This window comes from Sphaeramia orbicularis, chromosome 15 (genome assembly GCF_902148855.1).
Source record: "Sphaeramia orbicularis chromosome 15, fSphaOr1.1, whole genome shotgun sequence".
NCBI lineage: Eukaryota > Metazoa > Chordata > Actinopteri > Kurtiformes > Apogonidae > Sphaeramia > Sphaeramia orbicularis.
Window position 1 is genome coordinate 2,133,653 of NC_043971.1, and position 10,834 is coordinate 2,144,486.

Below are 10,834 nucleotides of genomic sequence, written 5' to 3' on the forward strand. Positions count from 1 at the left end.
ACTGAACTACAACTGAACTACAACTGAACTACAACTAAGCATTTAGAAAGAATAAAAACTATCAAACCTGCTCTAAAAATGAATTAAAACTGAATTAGAGACAAAAAGTCCAAACTAAATAAAATTAAACTACAATTAAAAATCCAAAACTGTTCGAGCCTTGGTGACTGGATAAACCAAAGGAACGAGTTCAGCCTCTGGCTCCTACAGTTCTCATCAGTCTGGACCAAAGCGGTAGACTCAGCTCTACGCCTCAAATACGTGCGAATGACTATTTTATTTGGAGCTTTATCGGACAATTTACCGACACACGCCTCACAGAAAACAGACACTAAGTCAACAAGTTGGACCTCAGTCATTATCTGCTTAATCATCTTAAACTGCGCCTCCGTATCCAATAGGATGCACCGATCCCACTTTTTCAGTTCCGACGCTGGGGCCTTGTGTATGACATGTACCGACGTTAGCTGTGTTCTACCTCCAGCGGCGGCGGCTCTGTCTAATCTGTGGAACTGCTGGTGCTCCTGTGCATGGTGTTTCTGCAGGTGCTTCATTAAATGTGTGCTGTTGGGTCCGTCAGTGCGTCCAACAGCCCCACAAACATTCACTTTACAAACATTACAAACTGCTGTGGAGCTGCTTCACTGCAAAAAAAAATCTAAATCTGACCACGTGGATGTGTCTCATTTCTGTTCCAAATATCTGATCAGACTTAAATCAGACAGAATCACCTACAGAGGAACTGTTCACTGAGACAGAAGAACTGATTTATAGACAATAGATCTGGAAAATCTGATTTACACTAATCTGACCAAGGTAGTTTACACTTGTTCTATTGGCAGATTTTATTTTTGTTTGAATTAAGCAAAAGAATCTTGAATTAAGCAAAAAAAAATCTCAAATGAAGCAAAAAATCTTGGATGAAGCAAAAAAATCTTGAATGAAGAAAAAAAATCTTGAATTAAGCAAAAACAAAATCTCAAATGAAGCAAAAAATCTTGAATTAAGCAGAAAATCTTGAATAAGGCAAAAAAAAATCTCAAATGAAGCAAAAAATCTTGGATGAAGCAAAAAAAAAATCTTGAATTAAAACAATTTATTGAATGAAGCAAAAAAAAAAAAACTCTTAAATGAAGGAAAAAAATCTTGAATTGGAGTGGAGCTCATTCACTGCAAAAAAAAATCTAAATCTGACCACGTGGATGTGTCTCATTTCTGTTCCAAATATCTGATCAGACTTAAATCAGACAGAATCACCTACAGAGGAACTGTTCACTGAGACAGAAGAACTGAATTTAAGCGACGGAACAGGTGAATATTGTCTTGGTCAGATGAGTGTAAATCAGATTTTCCAGATCTATTGTCTATAAATCTTATATCTGACTGTAAAGTTCCTCTGTAGGTCGGGGGGGTTAACTCATGTTAGTTCAGTTCCACATTCAGCCTAACATGAGGTCAAAACTAAATAAAACGAAGCTACAATGAAAAATCCAAAACTATTATAAGCTTGATCCAGACTGATTTAAATGGATGAAATAATAAAACGCAGAAAAGACGACACAAACACCAGACAACAACACAACATGGAAACCATGGAAACAACAGAAGAATAAAAGATGCAACAAAACCGATGTAAAACAAAAAAACTGAACAAATGTCACACATGATCAACACAATGAAACGGAAATGACACAACAAGATGAAAAACAATGATGAAAACTATGGAAAAAAAACAAAAGTATACGAGCTGAAAACTACGCAACAAGATTAAAATGATACAAAAAGATTTTTAAAAAAAAGACTAGAAAAATACTATTCAGTAAGACAATAAAGATGAAAACTAAAGACAGAAGATGCAGCAAGCTGTAAAAGACAGAAATATGAGACAAAAATGACATAAAAGACTAAAACAAACTAAACTAAACCATTCAAACATGACAAAACAATGTAATGATGCACTTTTCTGCGCTGTCTCCATACGACACTTTTTGCTCCGTCACTTGTGTTCACTTGTGGTTTCCAGTCGTCTTCTGGTCCCCACTCTACCTGGAAACATGGAGACTAAAGCAGCAGAGTCCTGTCTGGGATTGATTTGAATACGACCACAGAGAAGAAGAGAAAAGATTAGGGCTGGGCAAGTTAACGCGTTATTACTGCGTTAACGCATTAATAAATAACACCAACAATGTTTTTTCCTCTCCCATTAATGCCGTTTTATTCTAACTCCTATTCTTCTGCTTGTGTGCATGTAGCGATTAGCTGCAGATAGACAACAGGTTTAACAAGAAAAGCTGAACGCCTGAAACTTCTGTCCAAATCTGTTCCTGTAGACTCACTGTAAAACTGACACATACAAACAAATCTGTCTGAGTTCTGTTCACTGCCTTAGTACATTTACATGGCATTATACATTTAAATAAATGAATGGGAAAAAAGATCGCTAGCTCGATGCTAACTTGAATGAGAAAATCCATAGACATGCTAACGATTAGCATTTACAGATTAATTTAAGATTTACGTCTTTTTATCCAGCAACAAAGGTTCACATCACAGATATTTGATACTGTTCATTCTTACAACAACTGAACAGAAAATACCCACAGACAAACGTTTTTGGGGCCATACAAACAGAGTGAAAGAAACGTGTCTGTTAGTTCCTTCTTATGTCTGAACTAACTACGGGAACACCGCAAGGACAAAACATACGTTAGTGACACTTATTCCCACCACTAGAGGGCCCCCTTTGTTTACTTTGAACAACGGAACATCACATATTATTGGGCTTATTAGTATTAGTACTGATTAGTGGGACTAAGACTCCTGTCAATCACTCACAACTGGAAATAAACTGGTGTGGACATAAACATGTGTAACAGTAGCGGTCTGTTCCATGGACATTTTCATTTTAAATGTCTTCAGATGGTGGGGGGGGAGGACACAGGTGTTTGGAAGCACTGACATGTGCAATTATTTTTATCAGCGGAGTACTGCAGTCTGAAATATCACTGAAAGGAAATACACACTGTTGATGCTGGCAAACACCCCCCCATATAACTATGCGATTAATCGTGATTAATCACAGAAATCCATGTGATTAAAATTTTAATCGCTGCCCAGCACTAGAAAAGATATTTAAAACAAAAATAAAACTAAGCATGTAGAAAATAACAAACACTATCAAACCTGCTGTAAAGACAAATTAAAACAAACTGAATTAAAGAAAAAAAAAGTCCAAACTAAATAAAACTAAACTAGAATGACAAATCCAAAACTATTAGAACCTTGGTTTGAACAACTCCGCTCAAATCTGACGGAGCTCGTGTCGCAAAAAAAATTGAAAGGGGAAGGATCGGTTTTACGGATCAGTTGTTTTGACAGATCCACGATCCAGATAAAAATGTCGATATCGGGGCCGACATCTGATCCTGAGATCGGATCGGTGTAACCTGAATATCTGAGCTTTTTTCTTCCTTCAGCAGATACACATGTGGTCCTTAAAAGTATAGCAATACAAAACACACACACACACACACGTATAATCAAAGCCCATATAATCTGCACTGTATAAAACACACACACGAAATGAAACAAAAGGTAATTTACTTGAGATGAAGATTGAACTTAATCTACTTTGTGGTGCCTTTGTGGGGAAATCGAAAACACAGAATTGTATAAAATGTATGTTTTTGTCTGTTGCTTTTCTAATTTGTTTCTTATTGTTTTTAAAGGACTCGGTCTGTGCTTGTGTGTTATTCCGACGCCTCTGTTCATTTAACGTATTGACAAACCCGATGGACTTTGCGCTGGGGGATCCAGGTGTATTTTCTACCCGCTCAAGACTGATTGTGGATATTTAATTCTGTGAAGAGGCCAGCTGTCTGCTCCCTCTCTTCCTCCATCGCCTGCCCTTTTTTTTTCTGCCGTAAGAAGCGCTTGTTTTTTTATTTTTTTTTTTTACACCAAATCGTGTCGTCTGCACATTTCAGCGTTGGTGCAAAAGAATAAAAACACTCGTGTTAATAAGCTTTGATTCTCCTAAATTCACACAGATTCATTTTTCTTACATAGAGCTGTTTTTGTTACGTCTTCTTCTTCTTCTCTGACTGTGTTGACACGACTGAATTTCTGATTATTTTTATTTTTCGTACTTCTCTTATCTGCGTTTCACTGCGAAGTCTTGCCAGGTTGCAAAGCTGCTATGGGACAGCGATGGGAGAGAGGAACCATGTGTACATTTAAACCCAGGAGGGGAGAACACAGCTGATGTATTTGTAATTTGTACATGAATAAATAGCTTTTTTTCTATTACATTGTACATTAAACCCCTTGGTAATAAACCACAAATTTTAATATTTACATTGGTCAGCCTGTGTCTTTCCTTTGTTTTGTTTCTGTGCTCACCTCACAACTCAACAGCACTTTTGGAACTCCAATGACACATTTTCAACAAAATATTCAAATCTCTGGGACGTGGTTTTGGCATCAGTGGGCAAAGTTCTGGAATGACACATGTAAAAAGGGTCATTTTGGACCACCTTCAGATCTAATTAAAAACTGCTCTAGATCATTGTTTATGCTCATCTACGTGTTTCCAGAGGTGTTTCAAGAAGTTTTGAGAATTTTTTGTATGTGCTCCAAAAACGGTAATTTTTGAACCATCTTCAAATCTGATTAAAAAGTGTTCTAGATCATTTTAAAAGCCCACCTAAGTGTTCCTGGAGGTATTTCAAGATGTTTTAACCCTTTATTCAAACGTTCATTGGCGCCCCCTGGTGGTCAAATATTAAGGCTATAGTATGTGCTCCAAAAGGGTAAATTTGGACCGTCATCAAATCTGATTAAAGTGTTCTAGATCATTTTACAAACCCACCTAAGTGTTTCTGGAGGTATTTCAAGATGTTTCAAGCCTTTCTTCAAACATTCATCAGAGCCCCCTGATGGTCAAATGGTAAGGGCTATAGTATGTGCTCTAAAAATGGTAAATTTGGACCATCTTCAAATCTGGTTAAAAAGTGTTCTAGATCATTAAACAAGCCCACCTCAGTGTTTCTGGAAGTGTTTAAGATGATTCAAGCCTTCATTGAAACATTCATCGGAGCCCCCTGGTGGTCAAATGGTAAGGCTATAGTATGTGCTCAAAAAAATGGTCATTTTGACCATCTTCAAATCTGATTAAAAAGTGTTTCTAGATCATTTTACAAGCCCACCTAAGTGTTTCTGGAGGTATTTCAAGGCTTTTCATGCCTTTGTTTAAACATTCATTGGCGCGTCCTGGTGGTCAAATAGTAAGGCTATAGTATGTGCTCCAAAAAGGGTAAATTTGGATCGTCATCAAATCTGATTAAAAAGTGTTCTAGATCATTTTACAAACCCACCAAAGTGTTTCTGGAGGTATTTCAAGATGTTTCAAACCTTTGTTCAAACATTCATCAGAGCCCCCTGGTGGTCAAATAGTAAGGCTATAGTATGTGCTCAAAAAAAAAGGTCATTTTTGACCATTTTCAAATCTGGTTAAAAAGTGTTCTAGATCATTTTAAAAGCCCATCTAAGTATTTCTGGAAGTATTTCAAGAAGTTTTAACCCTTTATTCAAACTTTCATTGGAGCCCCCTGGTGGTCAAATGGTAAGGCTATAGTATGTGCTCCAAAAAGGGTAAATTTTGCACCATCTTCAAATCTGGTTAAAAAGTGTTCTAGATCATTAAACAAGCCCACCTCAGTATTTCTGGAAGTGTTTCAAGATGTTTCAAGCCTTCGTTCAAATATTCATCGGAGCCCCATGGTGGTCAAATGGTATGTGCTAAAAAAAGGATAAATATTGGACAGTCTTCAAATCTGGTTAAAAAGTGTTCTAGATCACGAAACATTCCCACCTCAGTGTTTCTGAAAGTATTTCAAGATGTTTTAATCCTTTATTCAAACGTTCATTGGAGCCCCCTGGTGGTCAAATGGTAAGGCTATAGTATGTGCTCCAAAAAGGGTAATTTTTGGACCATCTTCAAATCTGGTTAAAAAGTGTTCTAGATCATTAAACAAGCCCACCTAAGTGTTTCTGGAAGTTTTTCAAGATGTTTCAAGCCTTCATTGAAACATTCATCGGAGCCCCCTGGTGGTCAAATGGTAAGGCTATAGTATGTGCTCAAAAAAATGGTCATTTTTGACCATCTTCAAATCTGATTAAAAAGTGTTCTAGATCATTTTAAAAGCCCACCTAAGTGTTTCTGGAGGTATTTCAAGGCTTTTCATGGCTTTGTTTAAACATTCATCAGAGCCCCCTGGTGGTCAAATGGTAAGGCTATAGTATGTGCTCCAAAAAGGGTAATTTTTGGACCATCTTCAAATCTGGTTAAAAAGTGTTCTAGATCATGCTACAAGCCCACCTAAGTATTTCTGGAAGTATTTCAAGATGTTTTAACCCTTTATTCAAACATTCATCAGAGCCCCCTGGTGGTCAAATGGTAAGGCTATAGTATGTGCTCCAAAAAGGGTCATTTTTGACCATCTTCAAATCTGATTAAAAAGTGTTTGAGATCACTTTACAAGCCCACCTAAGTGTTTCTGGAGGTATTTCAAGGCTTTTCATGCCTTTACTTAAACATTCATCAGAGCCCCCTGGTGGTCAAATGGTAAGGCTATAGTATGTGCTCTAAAAATGGTAAATTTGGACCATCTTTAAATCTGGTTAAAAAGTGTTCTTGATCAATAAACAAGCCCACCTCAGTGTTTCTGGAAGTGTTTCAATATGTTTCAAACCTTCATTGAAACATTCATCGGAGCCCCCTGGTGGTCAAATGGTAAGGCTATAGTATGTGCTCCAAAAAGGGTAAATTTGGACCATCATCAAATCTGATTAAAAAGTGTTCTAGATCATTAAACAAGCCCACCTAAGTGTTTCTGGAGGCATTTCAAGGCTTTTCATGCCTTTGTTTAAACATTCATCAGAACCCCCTGGTGGTCAAATAGTAAGGCTATAGTATGTGCTCCAAAAAGGGTAAATTTGGACCATCTTCAAATCTGGTTAAAAACTGTTCTAGATCATGAAACAAGCCCATCTAAGTATTTCTGGAGGTATTTGAAGAAGTTTTAACCCTTTAGTCAAACATTCATTGGAGCCCCCTGGTGGTCAAATGGTAAGGCTATAGTATGTGCTCCAAAAAGGGTAAATTTTGCACCATCTTGAAATCTGGTTAAAAAGTGTTCTAGATCATGTTACAAGCCCACCTAAGTATTTCTGGAAGTATTTCAAGATGTTTTAACCCTTTATTCAAACATTCATCGGAGCCCCCTGGTGGTCAAATGGTAAGGCTATAGTATGTGCTCTAAAAATGGTAAATTTGGACCATCTTCAAATCTGGTTAAAAAGTGTTCTAGATCATTAAACAAGCCCACCTCAGTGTTTCTGGAAGTGTTTGAAGATGTTTCAAGCCTTTGTTCAAACATTCATCGGAGCCCCCTGGTGGTCAAATGGTAAGGCTATAGTATGTGCTCCAAAAACGGTAAATATTGGACCATCTTCAAATCTGGTTAAAAAGGGTTCAAGATCACTTTAAAAGCCCACCTAAGTGTTCCTGGAGGTATTTCAAGGCTTTTCATGCTTTTGTTTAAACATTTATTGGCGCGTCCTGGTGGTCAAATAGTAAGGCTATAGTATGTGCTCCAAAAAGGGTAAATTTGGACCGTCATCAAATCTGATTAATAAGTGTTCTAGATCATTTTACAAACCCACCTAAGTGTTTCTGGAGGTATTTCAAGATGTTTCAAGCCTTTGTTCAAACATTCATCAGAGCCCCCTGGTGGTCAAATGGAAAGGATATAGTATGTGCTCCAAAAACGGTAATTTTTGGACCATCTTCAAATCTGGTTAAAAAGTGTTCTAGATTATGTTACAAGCCCACCTAAGTATTTCTGGAAGTATTTCAAGATGTTTTAACCCTTTATTCAAACTTTCATCGGAGCCCCCTGGTGGTCAAATGGTAAGGCTATAGTATGTGCTCCAAAAAGGGTAAATTTTGCACCATCTTCAAATCTGGTTAAAAAGTGTTCTAGATCATTAAACAAGCCCACCTCAGTATTTCTGGAAGTGTTTCAAGATGTTTCAAGCCTTCGTTCAAATATTCATCGGAGCCCCGTGGTGGTCAAATGGTATGTGCTCAAAAAAGGATAAATATTGGACAGTCTTCAAATCTGGTTAAAAAGTGTTCTAGATCACGAAACATTCCCACCTCAGTGTTTCTGGAAGTATTTCAAGATGTTCTAATCCTTTATTCAAACGTTCATTGGAGCCCCCTGGTGGTCAAATGGTAAGGCTATAGTATGTGCTCCAAAAAGGGTAATTTTTGGACCATCTTCAAATCTGGTTAAAAAGTGTTCTAGATCATTAAAAAAGCCCACCTAAGTATTTCTGGAAGTATTTCAAGATGTTTTAACCCTTTATTCAAACGTTCATTGGCGCCCCCTGGTGGTCAAATAGTAAGGTTATAGTATGTGCTCCAAAAAGGGTAAATTTGGACCATCATCAAATCTGATTAAAGTGTTCTAGATCATTTTACAAACCCACCTAAGTGTTTCTGGAGGTATTTCAAGATGTTTCAAGCCTTTCTTCAAACATTCATCAGAGCCCCCTGATGGTCAAATGGTAAGGCTATAGTATGTGCTCTAAAAATGGTAAATTTGGACCATCTTCAAATCTGGTTAAAAAGTGTTCTAGATCATTAAACAAGCCCACTTAAGTGTTTCTGGAAGTTTTTCAAGATGTTTCAAGCCTTCATTGAAACATTCATCGGAGCTCCCTGGTGGTCAAATGGTAAGGCTATAGTATGTGCTCAAAAAAAAGGTCATTTTTGACCATTTTCAAATCTGATTAAAAAGTGTTCTAGATCATTTTACAAGCCAACTAAGTGTTTCTGGAGGTATTTCAAGGCTTTTCATGCCTTTGTTTAAACATACATCAGAGCCCCGTGGTGGTCAAATAGTAAGGCTATATAGTATGTGCTCCAAAAATGGTAATTTTTGGACCATCTTCAAATCTGGTTAAAAAGTGTTCTAGATCATTTTAAAAGCCCATCTAAGTATTTCTGGAAGTATTTCAAGAAGTTTTAACCCTTTATTCAAACTTTCATTGGAGCCCCCTGGTGGTCAAATGGTAAGGCTATAGTATGTGCTCCAAAAAGGGTAAATTTTGCACCATCTTCAAATCTGGTTAAAAAGTGTTCTAGATCATTAAACAAGCCAACCCAGTATTTCTGGAAGTGTTTCAAGATGTTTCAAGCCTTCGTTCAAATATTCATCGGAGCCCCGTGGTGGTCAAATGGTATGTGCTCAAAAAAGGATAAATATTGGACAGTCTTCAAATCTGGTTAAAAAGTGTTCTAGATCACGAAACATTCCCACCTCAGTGTTTCTGGAAGTATTTCAAGATGTTTTAATCCTTTATTCAAACGTTCATTGGAGCCCCCTGGTGGTCAAATATTAAGGCTATAGTATGTGCTCCAAAAAGGGTAAATTTGGACCGTCATCAAATCTGATTAAAGTGTTCTAGATCATTTTACAAACCCACCTAAGTGTTTCTGGAGGTATTTAAAGATGTTTCAAGCCTTTCTTCAAACATTCATCAGAGCCCCCTGATGGTCAAATGGTAAGGCTATAGTATGTGCTCTAAAAATGGTAAATTTGGACCATCTTCAAATCTGGTTAAAAAGTGTTCTAGATCATTAAACAAGCCCACCTCAGTGTTTCTGGAAGTGTTTAAAGATGATTCAAGCCTTCATTGAAACATTCATCGGAGCCCCCTGGTGGTCAAATGGTAAGGCTATAGTATGTGCTCTAAAAATGGTAAATTTGGACCATCTTCAAATCTGGTTAAAAAGTGTTCTAGATCATTAAACAAGCCCACCTCAGTGTTTCTGGAAGTGTTTAAAGATGATTCAAGCCTTCATTGAAACATTCATCGGAGCCCCCTGGTGGTCAAATGGTAAGGCTATAGTATGTGCTCCAAAAAGGGTAATTTTTGGACCATCTTCAAATCTGGTTAAAAAGTGTTCTGGATCATTAAAAAAGCCCACCTAAGTATTTCTGGAATTATTTCAAGATGTTTTAACCCTTTATTCAAACGTTCATTGGCGCCCCCTGGTGGTCAAATATTAAGGCTATAGTATGTGCTCCAAAAAGGGTAAATTTGGACCGTCATCAAATCTGATTAAAGTGTTCTAGATCATTTTACAAACCCACCTAAGTGTTTCTGGAGGTATTTCAAGATGTTTCAAGCCTTTCTTCAAACATTCATCAGAGCCCCCTGATGGTCAAATGGTAAGGCTATAGTATGTGCTCTAAAAATGGTAAATTTGGACCATCTTCAAATCTGGTTAAAAAGTGTTCTAGATCATTAAACAAGCCCACCTCAGTGTTTCTGGAAGTGTTTAAAGATGATTCAAGCCTTCATTGAAACATTCATCGGAGCCCCCTGGTGGTCAAATGGTAAGGCTATAGTATGTGCTCAAAAAAATGGTCATTTTTGACCATCTTCAAATCTGATTAAAAAGTGTTCTAGATCATTTTACAAGCCCACCTAAGTGTTTCTGGAGGTATTTCAAGGCTTTTCATGGCTTTGTTTAAACATTCATTAGAGCCCCCTGGTGGTCAAATAGTAAGGCTATAGTATGTGCTCCAAAAAGGGTAATTTTTGGACCATCTTCAAATCTGGTTAAAAAGTGTTCTAGATCATGAAACAAGCCCATCTAAGTATTTCTGGAAGTATTTCAAGAAGTTTTAACCCTTTAGTCAAACATTCATTGGAGCCCCCTGGTGGTCAAATGGTAGTATGTGCTCAAAAAATGGTA